This window comes from Thunnus albacares, chromosome 22 (assembly GCF_914725855.1).
Source record: "Thunnus albacares chromosome 22, fThuAlb1.1, whole genome shotgun sequence".
Taxonomy (NCBI): domain Eukaryota; kingdom Metazoa; phylum Chordata; class Actinopteri; order Scombriformes; family Scombridae; genus Thunnus; species Thunnus albacares.
In genome coordinates, this window is record NC_058127.1 from 12,006,447 (window position 1) to 12,023,847 (window position 17,401).

At 37.4% G+C, this 17,401-nt stretch overlaps 1 long non-coding RNA gene across 1 annotated transcript; it reads right to left on the reverse strand.

Moving 5' to 3' along the window:
- Positions 1-15,219: 15,219 nt before the first annotated feature.
- On the reverse strand, positions 15,220-15,679 carry LOC122973520. The gene is made up of 2 exons (XR_006400057.1): positions 15,589-15,679; positions 15,220-15,324 (listed from the first exon to the last, which is right to left on the reverse strand). It is a non-coding gene; the product is annotated as an uncharacterized LOC122973520 (long non-coding RNA).
- Between the last annotated feature and the right edge of the window lie 1,722 nt (positions 15,680-17,401).

Below are 17,401 nucleotides of genomic sequence, written 5' to 3' on the forward strand. Positions count from 1 at the left end.
CTTGAGTTACCGATGTTCTACAACAAAATAAGGACAGATGGCAATAAAGGTTTTCAGTTTCATCTACTTGTCTTTCAGAGAAGTCATGTGATTGAGTGGTCCGTAAACACTGCTGAAGGTCAGCCCTGTGTTTTAGTTCCTTTTATATCAGGATCTCTTGTACCAGAACACACGCATCTGAAGAACATCGTCGCATATAAAATCCTAACAGTGACTCCAATCCTCACTGTACAGGCTCAGTGGCAAAATGGGTATCCAGCTGAATGTAATTGGACCCAATAATCAGGAAAAGATCGTCGATTTGTGCGACAATGACGATCAGATGAAGAAGTTCACTGTACAGGACCTGAGAGAGAAAATTGTTGAAGAATTCAGTCTATCTACAGGTGCGTTTAAAGACTCTTTATTTAGACCCGAATCCAGGGGCTGATACATTAAAAATGTAGGAAATGCAGCACAATAGATTTATCCCTCCAAACAGCGCGGACACACACACACACACACACACACACACACACACACACACACACACACACACACAGTAGTTAAAACAAATAAAAACTATGAACTGAAAATGTGGAATTCTGGGAATACATTAATGAATTAAAAAAAAAAAACAGATTTCACGTGAAAGTTATGACGGATGGTGATAAAGGGCTTGTATGATCCAGGTTATACTGATCATCTGTGTCTCTGATGAGTCACATCCCAGACAGTCTGTCATTTCTGTATTAAGTGCAGATATTCTCAGTACGAGACTTCTGATCATCTTTAAGGATCCAAGATTTATTTTAATAACACTTTTTCTTTTTGCTTAGGTGATAAAATCCGTATGGTCTTTGGAATTGAGACACTGGAGGAATCATCCAAGCTGTCATTCTATGGGATCCGACACATGTCCACCGTTCACACACTGCTGATACTGCCCGGAGGCCTCTGATGTGGACAAGACGCAGAAGAAAAGAAACCAGCGACCTTAAACAACACATAATTACAGCAATCAGAAAATGTATGTTAGGAAACGTTTCGTAAAAACAAATAAAATGTTTAACTTTACTAATGTCCTCTGTGTCTTTGTTAAAAAACAATATGAATTTGAGCAGATCTCACCAGTAGACCTACTTAACTCACACAGCACAACATAACAATAATACATTATATTAAAATGTAAGACATACAATTAATACATTTTGGTGAATTTTATTCTTGAAAGATCACTAATTAACTCATCTGTAATTGTTAAAGACGCAAATAACTTGATTGTGGAGGAGCTGAATAGGAAACAGCTTATCAGACTGCAGCACACTTTGTTTATCTGCTTATCCAGAACAAAAAACCCTCTTTTGACTTAAAGATACAGAGACAAAGATCCTTAATATAAAGTATGAAGGAAGTGGATGGTCTTTGCCTCGCTGTCACCAAAAACAATGTTACCTGATATGAACATTATTTAATTGAAATAAAAATGTTCTTTCTATTGAACAGAAAAAACATGTTATCTAAAATAGTTAGAATATTTATGTTTACAATTTAATCTATTAATTCTACAACCAGCATGGATTTTATAAAACCCTCTCATGAGTAGTTATGTGGTTTGGATAAAAAGAAGACAGGTTGTAAACTCTCCTGCAACAGAGTGACTGACACAAACACCACTGTTGTTTGTACACAATCAACTTTAAAAACATAGGGTATTAACATCAAACACACCTAATTAAACACAAATTTACATAAACTTATATAAGCACCATGTACACAAAATATAACAACCAAGATACTCTTTCTGAAATATTAAAAGTATTAAATCTAGATTTTGACACATGGCTCCTCTACTAGACAGTGCCTCCTGATCAGGTGAGGATGCAGTTGACATCTTTAATTCTTCTCAGTTTTAGTTTGCCACAGTGGTGAATAGTCCTGAAGAATTTAGCAGATTTTTTTTTTTATCACAAATTAATCACCATGCAGTGAACCTGGTGCCACGGGGAAGTTGTTTTAGTGAATTTATGATGATGTAGACCAAAGGTATTATTGAGGCTGTTGGGAAAGCACCCATCTACACTTTGTTGTACAAAATTTGCTTTCATCATTATTGTAAGATTTTGTAATATAAAATATAAATCTCACATTTACACATTTAAATAATTTACATGTACACAATAATGCCACTTGTCCTGTCCTTGTTTTAACTTAGATGTGTGCAATGGAAACTTTTTGTAGTATTTTTTTTTTTTTTTATTGAGTGAGTAAGGGTCTGAATACAATAGGCTACATTCAGTATTTCAACATGTTACATGGTCATCATTTCTTCAAGAAATCAAATTTCAGGATTTGACCCTGTTTGAGTTGCTCATCCACAAGTACCATACAGTCACATATGGTTGTCATCACTGGTAATATTGCATCCCTACCCACACAAACAAAAAACAAACAAAATGGCTGACATTCCTCTTATTTTCAGTGGAAAATGTTAAAAAGAGTTTCAGCATTAAAATGCATTTTGATAAAACATTTTTAGCAGGAAATGTGCATTTTCTTATTTTTTATCATTTATTATTGATGATGATGAATGATGTTTAGTTTGTCAGTTATTACGGAGATTCTGTCTTTCTATTGTCGCTATGGTGGTTGCTATGGATGCTGCTGTAGCTGAAACCATGTTGCATGTTGTTTGAATCATTGTCTTTGCGTTATGTAGTTATCTGAGCTGTTAGATTATTTGTGTTCTTTTATGTAACTGTACGATAGGTTAATGTTAAGGCCCTCAGTTTTAATGATTTCTCCTTCGATTCTGAGAAATCTCCATGGGTCAACACAGCCACACCGCTGCTTAAAAGAGGACAGTACCTGAGACATTTTGGATGGTGTGATAGGTCTAGTAGATCTATCCAGCTGGGGATCTATGATACAGTTCATGCCCCCCTATAATTAGATGATGGGTGTTCAAGTCATCTAAGGAAGACAAAAGTTTGATCATAAAGTTAACATCATCCCAATTAGGGGCGTAAGCACTCACCAGTATGACTGGGATCTGAAATAATGAACCTGTTGCTATGACATAGTGGCCATTGGAATCTGAGATGGTCTCAGGAGTCAATTGGACCTTTTTACCAATCAGCAGAATCAGCACCCCTTGGCCTAGCTGCAAACTTTGAATGAAAGATCTGGCCAATCCAAGGTCTAGAGAGCCTCTCATGGTCACAATTTCACGAGCGAGTCTCTTGAAGGAATACAACATCCCCTTTCAACTCCTTAATATGGGAGAAAAGCACACACAAAGACATACACACCCCACACACATATTCACCTCTTAACAGAGAAAACAGCAGGTTAACAATTCCTAAGCTAACTCTCTGGAATAAACTTCGCCTCCTTAACTCAGAGAGCTTCCAAGTTAATGTTATAGAAATTATAGTATATGGCTTGAATGTCAAACGATTGACAGAAATAAGTAACAACTATTGCCTTCATAGATCAATATATATAGTATGGTTATAGGATATAGTGTAGTACGGTGAGGGTCAATGGCAGGGGCACCAGGCAGAGCAACAGCAACACTGGCTTTTTTTTTTATGAATAGAATTACTCCCCCATCAAAAATAATGTAGCTAAACATATCTTCTAAGCAAACCCATGTTAGGCATGAAATCTCAATATAAAAGGCACAAAAAAGAGAAAAGGCAAAAAAGGAAACTGTATGTCATTTGCTACTGATTGGTTAGGGCAAAACTAAAGACATTGACAGAAATTGGCCAGTATTAACAGGCTGGGGTGGAGTGTAGGAACACAGAAGGGAAACACAGAGCAAACTGAAAACCAAAACACAGAAAACACAAACCTCTTAATAACTAAGACTGAGTAAGCTGTGAAAGTACAGACCAAAATAAAAACAAAGACAGACTAACTAATAAAGGCAACTTTCTATCATGCCAGATAGTCTTTAAGAGAAACAATTCAATTCAGCCCTCTCCAACACAGTCCAGTCTTAACATAACAGGGAGAAAGGCTCTCTGGTGGAACGTTGAAGAATAGCAACCAAGGGACACAGGGCCATCCTGACCGAAAACTTAACAGGCTCAATAACCATAAAGAAGAACTGGAATTAAACAGACACAGAGTGAACACAGGAACCCAAAAGAACAAAAACACAAAGAATCCAACAACCATGAGTCCATGACAAACAGTAATTACTAAACCCCATAGTTATAGATGTTGGTGTTGCTGTTGCTAAAGTGCTGGAGATGGTGGAAGTTCATGGACCTGATATGAAAAAATAATACTGAACATATTGTCACAATGATTTTTAGAACGCATGGCATATCTCATCAATATGAACTCACATTCATCAGGATCAGGACCTGGAAGGGGGTACTGGTTCTTTTTGTGTTGTCGTGGAGCTGCTGGTGGTACAGTTAGGGAGTGTTGGACCTGATAAGAAAAATAAAAGGGAACAGATTGTCATGATGATTGTGACATATGATTGTGACATGGCATATGTCATCATGTTCCTTTTTTTGTTCATCGAAACTTCTCCAATGTTCCTGTGGCGAGATAAGAAACAGCTATTCTATGATACTAAGCAGCAACAGCAAATTCACAAAGTATATTCAGAATATATTCAGGTCTTACTAATTTATATTATCCTATCATATTTTTTAATTAATTTAATTTGATTTACTTAACTTTAATTAGTTTTAGTTTCACAGCCTGCTTTCACAAACCCTACCAGAGCTAAAACTATTTAGTTGACATTAGATTTTAATCAATCTCATATAATCTCAAGGTAAATAACTAGCAAGCTAAATTCTGTTAGCTTGCTACAGATGATAGCAATCAATCATCATTTATCATTATGTGCTCCACTTTCCACTGTCCTGCTTTCTTTCACTCCCAGACAGATAATTCCTCTCTGTTTTGCATAATGTTAGTCAATGCAAATATTGGTTACCTGGATGTAACGCTGGTCAGAGACACCAATGACGGGGCCCTTGGGGGGGGTTCGGTAACGCTTTAGATTACAGCCCGCAATGTACAGCGTAATTGCTCCGTAGTTACAGTGTAATCTTTTGTACTAACAGTGTACCAGTATACATACCAATACATATATGTAGGTACAGAACAAGATGTGAAGTTATGGAATAAGGGGGCAACAATTTAGGAACTTATAAAGAACTTATACAGTAGTTATTTTTAACTACCGGGTACCTATTCTATTATTAGAGTATGTACAAGCTACTGAACAATAATCTGGAAATTTCGGAAGAATTTAGAGAGAATTAATACTCTAGTTATTGTTTAACTACTAAGTACCTATTCTGTTATTATAGAGTATAGTATGATCATAAAACTGAGCAAAAATCTGGATGTTTCAGGGAAGATGGAGTGATGACTTCTGCAGCATTTAATAAATCTAATGTGATTTTATTTCAAAATGACCTTATTACCAACAAACAGGCAAACTACATTGTTCCTTTTTTATTTTGGGGTACTTAAAATAATCAGGGGGTACATCTGTGCATTTACTTCAGAACAAAGGTCCAGGGGACAGTGTATTGTCATGGATACTGTTGGCCTCTGAAGACTGTCTCAGCTATTATTCACCTCACCAGCAAACTTCATCACTTGATGCTCGTTTATGGCCTGGTGGCTCCGCCTGCCATCAGTGGACAGAATTCACCCACCAAAGATGTCACTCACTTGGGAGTCACATCCACCTGCTATATGATGCACATTTCCTTATTTGGACATCACTCCTGGAGTTGGGGGTGTTCCCTAGAGATAAAGCTGAGATACTGACAAAGGACTCTCCATAACCTGTTGCTCCCCTTCTCCTTTCCACAAAGTTAGTTTGTAAAAAATAGGCAATAAATGAAAAGCGCAAAGCAATAATCACCTTTGAAGTTCTTCCCGACACTTTACACTGTGTGCTGTCTCTGTGTTATGGGTGTGCAAATAAGTAGAGGTCTGTCTGCAATGAGGCGATGAGTAAAGTTTTAGCTCAGTAGTCAGCACAGTCATCTATGATCTGGGAGACTCCAGTTTGAGACCCGATGTGGGGACCTCCTTCGTACGGTAGTTTATTCATAAACACTTATTGTGACACTTTCATTTTCTAAAATTAAAAGCGGAATAAAAACAAAAACAGGATTTTTAAGCCTCTTTCCACTTTTATTCAAATACAAATACAAATACAAATACTGGGCTCTCTGTATATCCCTAATCTAAAGCACTGTTAGTTCCCCCCTTGTTACATTTAGTTACAGGGTAAGTACAGGGTATGCAGGCTGTAATCTAAAGTGTACATTGTACATCTTCTATCATATTAAAACCAAAATCTTACATCCTTAACTTAAAACCTTTCTTTAACATACTTCTTATTTAAAATAAATAAGAAACCCTCAAGGAACAAATAGCATTAGATTCTTAATTTCTTTGTTTTTCCTGCATTGCTTCATTTTTTCTTCTTTTTCATCTTCCTTTCCACTTCTGATGACAGTTGAGGCTGAGACGAGGGGAAGGAAGCTGGTGCACCGTGGCAATATGTTGACCTTATAGAGAAAAACTGTTATGTCAGTCTCTTGACCATAATTTATAGTGTGAGATATCTGGATTTCTGACAGTTATAATATCTCCCACTTGGTGAGAAGCCATAAGAATCCAACTGTTGGCCACACAGCTGCAAAGCCATCATGGCTACCATTCTGGATGTGAATAAATGCAATATTAATGGGCTATGTAAGGCTATATGGGAAATATAATTTCCTGTAATTGCTAGTTGCCAGCAAAGTCATCACAAATATACAAATATAAGCTCCAATGAGGATGTGTTGAACGTTTAGCCAGTGTAGCAGCAGATTAGCTTAGTGTAGGTTGCTATGTGGATAAAATCACCTGAACATGTTCCAGCTTCTGTAAAACACAAACCCAGAAGCATTTTACTGTATAACATTGAATTTAATGACATTACTATTGGAGCAATCATTAGTATTAGCTTGTAAAATCTGCAGGGTAATGCTTTGCTCTTTCAGCTGGGCGCACAGCATTAGCTTGGACATAAACATCTAGTAGCTAACAAATGATTATCAAGCTAACACTCAAACAGCATCTTTATTTTGTTCAGTCATGTCATGTCATGAGCCACAAACCAGACAGCTCTGCCAATAAATATATTCAGATTATTACTCACTGTATGTTTTCTGTAAAGTAGGATAGCAGGGAACAGATCAGGTATGTTCCTGCATCTCACCAGCATATACCTGAGGGGTGGGTGAGCAGAGAGCTTTTTCCATTTCTTTATAGAAAACACTCCGTTGCCCCCTGCTGTGATCTGATATGAATGAAGTATACCCATTCAACTTTGATGATACTGATATCAAAGGTTATAAGTCACAACTGTATTAAAAAAAACATAGTTCTCTTGCATTATAATTGTTTTTATGGCATTGCTTTTATTGTTTTTCCTATCCAAGTCACTTATTTGATTTACACTTTGTATTTTGCCTGTTTGTTGGTAATAAGGTTATTTTGATATAAAATAACATCAGATTTATTACATGCTGCAAAAGTCAACACATCTCCCCTAAAACATCCAGATTTTTGCTCAGTTTTATGGTCATACTGTACCCTGTAATAATAGAATAGGTACCCCATAGTTGAAAAATAACTACAGTATTAATTCTCTCTAAATTCTTCCCAAACTTCCAGGTTATTGTTCAGCAGGTCGCACATACTCTGTAATAATAGAATGGGTAATAATAATTACAGTATACGTTCTTTGTCGATTCCCATATTGTTACCCCCTTATTCTATAACTTCACATCTCGTACTATACTGGTACACCATTAGGACAAAAGATTACACCGTAACTATGAAGTAATTATGCTGCATGTTGCAGGCTGTAATCTAAAGCGTTACCGGATTTCCTACTAGCTGTCGCTGCAATGGTACTTCAGTTAAGGGGGATTCCCACACTTTGAGATAGTGTGAGTTAGCCATCGGGGGTCCCCTCATGCCTCTGTCAAACATACAGGTGCCTCCATAGAAAGAAATGGGCGGCCAAACACCTGCCCCACAGCAAGGCCAATAACGTGGTAGAAATTTTATGGAGTGACCAATCAGATTGTAGGGGTGGACCGCTTTAAAACAGTGTATGTGTCAGACTGAATGAATGAAGTAAAACAAAATGGCAATTTAGTCTGATTATCGGCCTAGCTTTAAATTGGGGTAAAGACCAATATCAAAACTGTGAATAACATAGTTTTGATATTGGTCTTAACCTCAACCTGTACTCTTCTCTCAATTTCAAAAAAATAATAAGGACTTTCTTGAGGATAAACACACGTAAATCAGTCTCGAGGTACATCTAACCTGGAGGAAGATCATCTGGTATAGTCTGTACTTTTACATTCAACACTCATATAGGCTGTATATTACAATTACAATTTTACAATTTACAATTTCATTTAGCAGATGCTTTTATCCAAAGCAACGTACACCTGAGAGCTGATACAACACAAGCAAGGATCTAGTCAGGAGAGAACAACAGCAGTAAGTGCCATAAAGCTAACTGCGAGTCCGATAGGATGTAGTTGCCAACAGGCAGTGCACATAGGTGATGTATAGAAGCAGATTTTTGTTTCTTCAGTCCATCTTCAGTCTTTTCTTAAAGATTGAGAGGGACTCTGCAGATTGAATAGAGTTTGGTAACTTGTCCCACCACTGGGGAACTACAGCAGAGAAGAGTCTGGCTTGTGACTTAGATCCCTGTTGTGTTGGTATTACCAAGAACCTTTCATTAGCAGAGCATAGTGAGCAGAAGGGAGCGTAGACCTGAATGAGGGAGTTCAGGTAAGCAAAAGGTGTCTTAGTTGCTGTTTTGTAAGCGAGTGTCAGGGTTTTGAATTTGATGCGGGCAGCAAATGGGATCCAGTTAAGGGATATGAACAGTAGGGTGACATGCTGTTTTGGGCTGGTTGAAGACCAGTCATGCCACCGTGTTCTGGATCATCTGCAGAGGTTTGAACGTACATGCAGGGAGGCCTGCCAGGAAGGAAATGCAGTAATCAATGTGTGATAATAATAATAATAATAATAATAATAATAATAATAATAATAATAATAATAATAAACTTTATTTGTATAGCACCTTTCATACAAAATGCAACTCAAAGTGCTTCACATTAAAAAGATTTTTAAAAAAAACAAATGTTAAAAAATAAATAAATTTTAAAAAAAAATTAAAAAATTGAGAACATTCAATAGGAATACATGCGTAAAATAAAAGGAGGCAAATAAGAAAATTGAGAGATAGTGCATTACACATTACATGTGTGATTTGGACACTTCTCCCCTCCAGGCATATCCTGAGATACCAAACTCAGTGAGTGTGGAGAGGAGGATTTGGTGGTTAACCGTGTCAAAGGCAGTTGTTGAGTCTGTGAAACTACTCGCACTGATTTTCAACTATATGCTGATCGAGACAGTTTTAGCTTCAGGAGCTAACGGTAGCTAAGTAGCTAACAGTAGCACTGACCTGTTGGAGGACAACCCCCAGCCTGCGACCGCCTGTGGGAGGAAGAGCCACTAGCAGCCACAAAAACAACAGCAATCTCCTTGTATCCCACCCTGCAGCTTTTCAACTGTCTGGCCATCTGCTCCTGCAACCATCAGCTGGCAAAATCCTGTCCAAAACATCAAACCGTGGTGCAACCAGAGCTCTGCCGTTACTGAACCTGCCCGCTGCAGCAGACAGGAGGTTATGGATAGGTTTAGGAATGGTGGAACTCCAGCTACACCACGACTCAACACCTCAAAACAAGATCCCACCAGCTGACAACTGCAAGAACAGACAGCTGGAGAGCCATAAAGCCACAGGATCAAAAGAAGAGGACCTCCTGCAGCCCCCCCTCTTGTTGACAGTCACAGACGGAGAGATCACCTCCAGCAGATCATCGCCGCTGTTAGTTCCCAAAGCCAAAACTGTTTTCATGTGAAAATAAACAAAGTTGCTCTATGACCTGCTGTTGGATTCTTGCCAGATGTTGCGTTAGATGTGTTTTCAAATCAATAGGTCTTTAATTGGCAACAAGATATAACTGACATGCACATCTGAAATTAGCTGGGAGCTTATCTTGTTTGCATCGTCCTCAGTCCTGCGATCCCAATGTACTGTTATTAACAAAATTTACTGTTTTAATTTTTTGCTTGGAGAAAAAAGCTCGAAATGGCCCAAACTATTAGACTATACCTTGTGATTTTCAATATCTATCCACCGTTCCTCATTGTGTGTGATAGAAACGTACTTAAATGTGTAATTGAAAAGCAAAGTCCACTGTTAGGTTATAGCCTTGCAACACCCCTCCTCCAAAAAAAAAAAAAGTATAATGTTAAATGTGCATGCTTAACTCTCAATTACTAAAAAACTGTCCTGACTTGTTGTGACACACACGGTTGGAAACAGGAAACGAACAGTGGTCTCCTGTTGCTGAGTCCACTGTTGGGTTATAGCCTTGCACCCATAGGTGCCTAAGCAATGGAGCAAGTGGAGCAAATGCAGTCCCACTATTCAGTTAGGGGCAGTAATGTTATGATTTTGCTACCCTACTTTTTGTCCTTTTAAAAATAAACTTATGATCATACAGCCCCCACAATCAGGTGATTATATTTACACAACCTATATCAATGATCATTTTTCTATTTTCAGCAACCAACAGTCAATCAATCAGTCAATTTTTATTTATATAGCGCCAAATCACAACAAAAGTCATCTCAGGGCACTTTTCACATAGAGCAGGTCGAGACCATACTCTTTAATTTGCAGAGACCCAACAATTCCCCCATGAGCAAGCACTTGGCGACAGTGGTAAGGAAAAATTCCCCTTTAACGTGTGGAAACCCCAAGCAGAACCCAGTTCTTGGTGGGCGGCCATCTGCTTTGACCGGTTGGGTCGAGAGAGAGAAAGAAAGAGGGGGGAGGGAGAGGGGAAGGAGGGGGGGACAGAATAACAACAATCATAACAATAACAGCAGCAATAGAAGCAGCAGCAGCCAGGGAAGGATGCCAACAGGACTGCGAAAAACCACGAAAGCTTGGCCTGCAACCCAGGGTTTCCTGCAAGATGAGAAAGCACAAAAAAAGAAGCCAAGTTAGTAACATGCATTGAGGGTACATGGATGCATATAGTTGGAGAGGAGGAGGAGGAGAGAGGAGCTCAGTGCATCATGGGAAGTCCCCTGGCAGTCTAGGCCTATAGCAGCATAACTAAGGGCTGATCCAAGGTGAGCCTGGTTGGCCCTAACTATAAGCTTTATCAAAAAGGAAAGTTTTAAGCCTACTCTTAAACATAAAGAGGGTGTCTGCCCCCCGGACTGAATCTGGAAGATGGTTCCACAAGAGCCTGATAGCTGAAGGCTCTGCCTCCGATTCTACTTTTACAGACTGTAGGAACCACCAGTAAGCCTGCATTCTGGGAGCACAGTGTTCCAGTGGGATAATACGGTACTATGAGCTCTTCAAGATATAATGGTGCCTGACCATTAAGGGATTTGTAAGTTAGGAAAAGGATTTTAAATTCTATTCTAGATTTTACAGGAAGCCAATGTAGCGAAGCCAAAATGGGAGAAATGTGATCTCTTTTTCTAGTTTTTGTCAGTACACGTGCAGCTGCCTTCTGGACCAGCTGGAGAGACTTTAGTGACTTGTTAGGGCAGCCTGACAATAAGGAATTGCAATAATCCAGCCTAGAAGTAACAAATGCGTGGACTAGTTTTTCTGCATCTTTTTGGGACAGGATGTGCCTGATTTTTGCGATATTACGTAAGTGAAAAAAGGCAGTCTTTGAAATTTGATTTATGTGGGAGTTAAAGGACATATCCTGATCAAAGATAACTCCCAGATTCCTTACGGTGGTGCTGGAGGCCAGGGTAATGCCCTGGAAGAAGTAGAAAATTGCAAGTCATCCAGGTCTTTATGTCCTTAAGGCATGCTTGGAGTTTGTTACACTGATTGGTTTCATCTGGCTTCATTGATAAATATAATTGGGTATCATCTGCATAACAATGAAAATTTATGGAGTGTTTCCTAATAATATTACCTAAAGGAAGCATATACAAGGTGAATAGTATTGGTCCGAGTACAGAACCTTGTGGAACTCTGTGTCTAACTTTTGCCTTCATGGAGGATCATTAACATGTACAAACTGAAATCGGTCTGATAAATAGGACTTAAACCAGCTTAAGGCAGTTCCTTTAATGCAAATTAAATGTTCCAGTCTCTGCAATAGGATTTGATGGTCAATTGTGTCGAATGCAGCACTAAGATCTAACAGGACAAGTATGGAGACAAGTCCTTTGTCTGATGCAGTTAGGAGGTCGTCGTGACTTTCACCAGTGCTGTCTCTGCGCTATGATGTGCTCTAAATCCTGACTGAAAATCCTCAAATAAACTATTGTTATGTAGAAAGTCACATAACTGATTAGAGACTGTTTTCTCAAGGATCTTAGAGAAAAATAAAGAAATAAATAAATAATTTTAAAAAAATCTGACTTTTTCAGACCACACTTTGAGTTGGTTCAGTCCAACCAGTCGTGTGAGAGACAGACAGACAGACAGAGCGGAGCTTTTCCTCACAATGCCAAAGTGTCTGAATTAACAAACAGTCAAATGTTCTGCGGTGGAAAGTAACTTGTTTAAACTTCTGCAAAATACTCTACTTTAGTTTCAGTTTTAGTCTAACTTTGGATGGAATTATTTTTAAATATGATGATGCATCACTCTGTGCTCTGCGCTTTGCTTTCATTATGAACATTCTCTCATTTTCTCATACACAGCAAAGGAGAGCTGCAAGTTTACTTTAAGGGGAAGTAAGGTCTATTCCTCAACTAAAACTAAAATGGCCCTTTTAAGTCTTAAGGAGCAAAAATCACCTTCTGAATTGTGCATTAAAATAGTCCTTGATTTGAGATAATGTCGGTTAAAATAATCTGCTTTTGAAGTTATGATTATTCACTCCTGTACAGCTACATCAGCTAGTGGTGCTAATAAATTCCACTAGAACTTGTGTGTGGGATTGGAATTAGATAGTTGTTGTGAGGCCACTTCATTCATCCAAATTGTTTTTGCTTTGTTGCAATTGTTAGACTTTGAAGATGCCTTGTGAGTATTGAGAATTGCAACCCTCAGGTTTAACATTATTTAACCAGGTTTAATTATCCAAATCATATAGTGATGTATTGTAAAACCATTTCACTTATATAAATTGTTTGTCCTTGTTTAATCTTGAATATAGCCTAGTAGCCTGCAACATACTAACCTTTTAGGCTGCATGATGTTTTTATGAATATAATTTCAAATATGAAATAGCCATTCTTCTAATAATCATTTCCTGTCCTCATCCACCCAATTATAAACTGCATTTGTGGTTTTCATAGAACTCTCAATCTAACTAATCTAGACTAGTGCAGGTGGCTGTTTCTTGACTTAATCCAAGAGGTTAAGTGGTGAAGAAATGCAGGAAATGTGTTTTAAATTGCATTTTTTTCAGGGGGAGGACACCCAGAACCCCCCACCAATTATGTATCTTTCCAAGTTTGCTCCCCCATTTTAATACATAGCGAGGCACCTACGATCGCACCACCCCTCCTCCTCCAAATAAAGAAAATGATAAACTTTTATATACACTGTAAAAAACTTAGTGATTTTTAAAGTAATTAACTGGCAGCAATTGACAAGTAACTTACTGTGAAATAAATTACAGTAAATAACTGGCAGCAATTGACAAGTAACTTACTGTGAAATAAATTACAGTAAATAACTGGCAGCAATTGACAAGTAACTTACTGTGAAATAATTTACAGTAATTAACTGGCAGCAATTGACAAGTAACTTATTGTGAAATAAATTACAGTAAATAACTGGCAGCAATTGACAAGTAACTTACTGTGAAATAATTTACAGTAAATAACTGGCAGCAATTGACAAGTAACTTACTGTAAATCATTTCACAGTAAGTTACTTGTCAATTGCTGCCAGTTATTTACTGTAACTAAAAACACAGTTCGCTTACTGTAATTTATTTTACAGCAAGTTTACTGTGTTTATAAACTTACTGTGAAATAAATTACAGTAAGTATAGTGTTTTTATTTAAAGTAGCAATTGTAAAATAAAATACAGTAATTTTATGCTACTGTGTAATGGATTACAGCACCAGACATTTTGCAGTAAATTAGATTACAGTTATTCATATAATGCTGTAAACTTTCAAAAAATATTTAAATTTCAATAAATGAGTACAGAACCATCTCTTTAACTGACAATTATTTATTATCTGTTGAACTACTGCATTTTACTTATTTTCACTGTGCACAGAGATTGTGCACCATATTTACAGAAATCTAATGGCCTTCTTCCATATGGCAGAAATACCCACACTGCAATTATATCTGTGATGCACAGTGCAAATGATTTTCCCTCAGACAGGACAGCAGAACAAGCAGAAGAAGTTGTTTACCCTTAATGACATAAACTGTAGTAAAAGAGCCTGTTGCCTGCAGTTCTACATCTACCAGCTCACTTCAGCTGTTTCCTCTTTTACCAATTCTCCTTTGCAATATATAGAACTGATCTGCTGACCAAACAGCACAAAACATTTTGCATAGACCAATGTCTTCTGACCAATACTGCAGTCTGTTTTACATTTCCTGTACATGCTTCATAATAAAAGCCACACAGTAGTACACCAGTGAGAAGCTTTTAATGTGAAGTAGCAAACGCAGGAAATATTTGGACTGCATGGGCATCAACTTAACACATTAAATAAATATATAGAAAATAAGAATGAAGTAAATAAATGTTTACTTTTCAGTGTTTACCATAAGTTTTCAAATGTGTATATTACAAACATTAGCAAATATTACAATGACAACGTTAAAAATGCAATATGTAAAAAGCTTGTTTAAATCTGTAACCACAGTTAAACAAATCCTCATGAAAAAATAATACAGATGCCATTTAATAAGCCCACTATGAGTTAAAAAAAACCCCCAAAAAACAAAATCAAATCACTGACCTTGATATATAGACACTGACACTAGACACTGTTATTTCCTTGAAACAAAACACTCTTAGGTAATCTAAACATGTTTTTTCAACTGTGGGAGATGTCACCAGGTACTCAGGTGTCCATAGAGTCTTTAAAATGGTGTTTGTGGGTGTGTACTTGTCTGCAAAGAGTCCAACAGCCCACCTCAGTCCACTTTGCATCACAAGTCCACTGGCCCAAAAGGCTTTGGATGCAGGTCACACAGGATCTCAGGTTCAGGTTCTCCTGATGAATAATAATCAAACACTGAATTAACAACAATTCTATTACCTTAAAGTACTGTTTTCTCTGTGAAAACTAAGAAACTTACACAACAGAGACAATATTGTTTGTTAGTTAGTACATAAGAACAGATCTAAGCAGATAACTGCTGAGATGCTTGTGGTTAAGCCAAAATAAATATAAAATATAAATATAAAATATCTAAAAACAGCACAACTGCCACAATAGCTGACTAACTTGGCTTTGTCAATGGATTTTAAATCTTACCTTGCACAGTGAGACCTGGGATGATGGAGAGACTGGACTCTGGCATCAGCAAGAGTGCTTGTCAGCTGTGAGGAGTAGAAATAAGATGAAGAAATGCCTTTCTTCATCTTAGATTTAGAGCCGTGCATGACTTTGGAAAACGTTGTTTTTACTGAGAGTGATTACTTTTTAATTAATAGTCCTATACATGCACACACACACACACACACACACACACACACACATATATATATATATATTTACACACACACACTCAAACAAAAAAACAGGGTGATGTTTTCACAGTGAAATAGTAGCCTATAACAGTGTTGAGTTAGCCAGGGGGTGACACAGGCTAAACACACGTTACAGTGCTCTCACGAGTCCTATGAGGGTAGAATTTATAAAGCTAACATTTGTAACGTTAAGGCGTGTTGACAAGTTAGATTTGTAACATGAAGCTGTTTCAGTTTAACACAATACAGTCAGGTTGACTATGGATTTCTGTTAGCTAGCACACCACTAGCTAACATAATAATGTGAGCACAGCACACTTCTGAGAAGCCAGAAATCGATGTGAATAATTTAACTACAAAAACTAGCTTGGTGTAATGTCTGGTGTTAGTCAGGACCGAGTGTTTTAATGTTGAAGACACTTTCTGATCACTTGCTGATGTTGGTGCCTCCTCCTGCTGCTGCTGCTGCTTCGGACTGAGGGCTAACTTTAACGTTACTCCTCACCACGCTGCAAGAAGTTCACTGTCCACACTGCAAAAAATATCCGTTGAACAGACGTCTTTGTGGTCTCCTGTATCTTCCAGTGCTCATTTCTGAATGATCCGAGTTCGTTGCGTCCTTTATTTCAAAGGACTCTGCAGTTAAATGTTAGCTAGTGAAGTTAGCAAGCTGTAGGATGTCAGACAGTCCATCTATGATACTGTCTGACAACTTTACTCCAGCAAAAACAGACAAGAACTCGACAAGATTACTCTTTAAAAGAAAATCCTTTAAAGTAAATAAAAGATAATGTAGTGAACCAAAGAGCTGTTAAATCCCAAACCGGCTGCAGTGAAGTAAATTACTTTGGCGCCCAGACTGACTCAGTGACGCTGTTCAAATTTGAGATCATGTGATGTACCAATCAGCTCACGACTTCACTGATAGCCTGTCATGACATAGACTGTATAAAAGGTTATGACCTGATAAACGTTGAGACAAATTTAAAACCTGAAAGTAAGAGCATGCAGAAGCATGAACAAACAAGGTCATCTTTAAGTATTTCAATTTATATGAAAAGAATAATTATTTCAAACTAAAGTTTAAATTATTTAATCTACACCATGAATTTGAGGGTTGTGGCTGAGGTTGAGGCTGTGATTTTCTACAGTACTAAAATAGTTACTGCGATTTTTTTTACAGTAACATATGGTTACTGTGGTTTTCCACAGTACATAAATTATTGCTGTGATTGTTTTTACAGTAACATATGGCTACTGTGATTTTCTACAGTAGCATAATAGTTACTGTGATTTTCTACAATAACAGAATGGTTACTGTGATTTTCTACAGTAACATAATAGTTACTGTGATTTTCTACAGTAACATAATGGTTACTGTGATTTTCTACAGTACTAAAATAGTTACTGTGATTTTCTACAGTACTAAAATAGTTACTGCGATTTTTTTTTACAGTAACATATGGTTACTGTGATTTTCTACAGTGCTAAAATTGTTACTGTGATTTTTTTTTACAGTAACATATGGTTACTGTGATTTTCTGCAGTACTAAAATAGTTACTGTGATTTTCTACAGTAACATAATAGTTACTGTGAT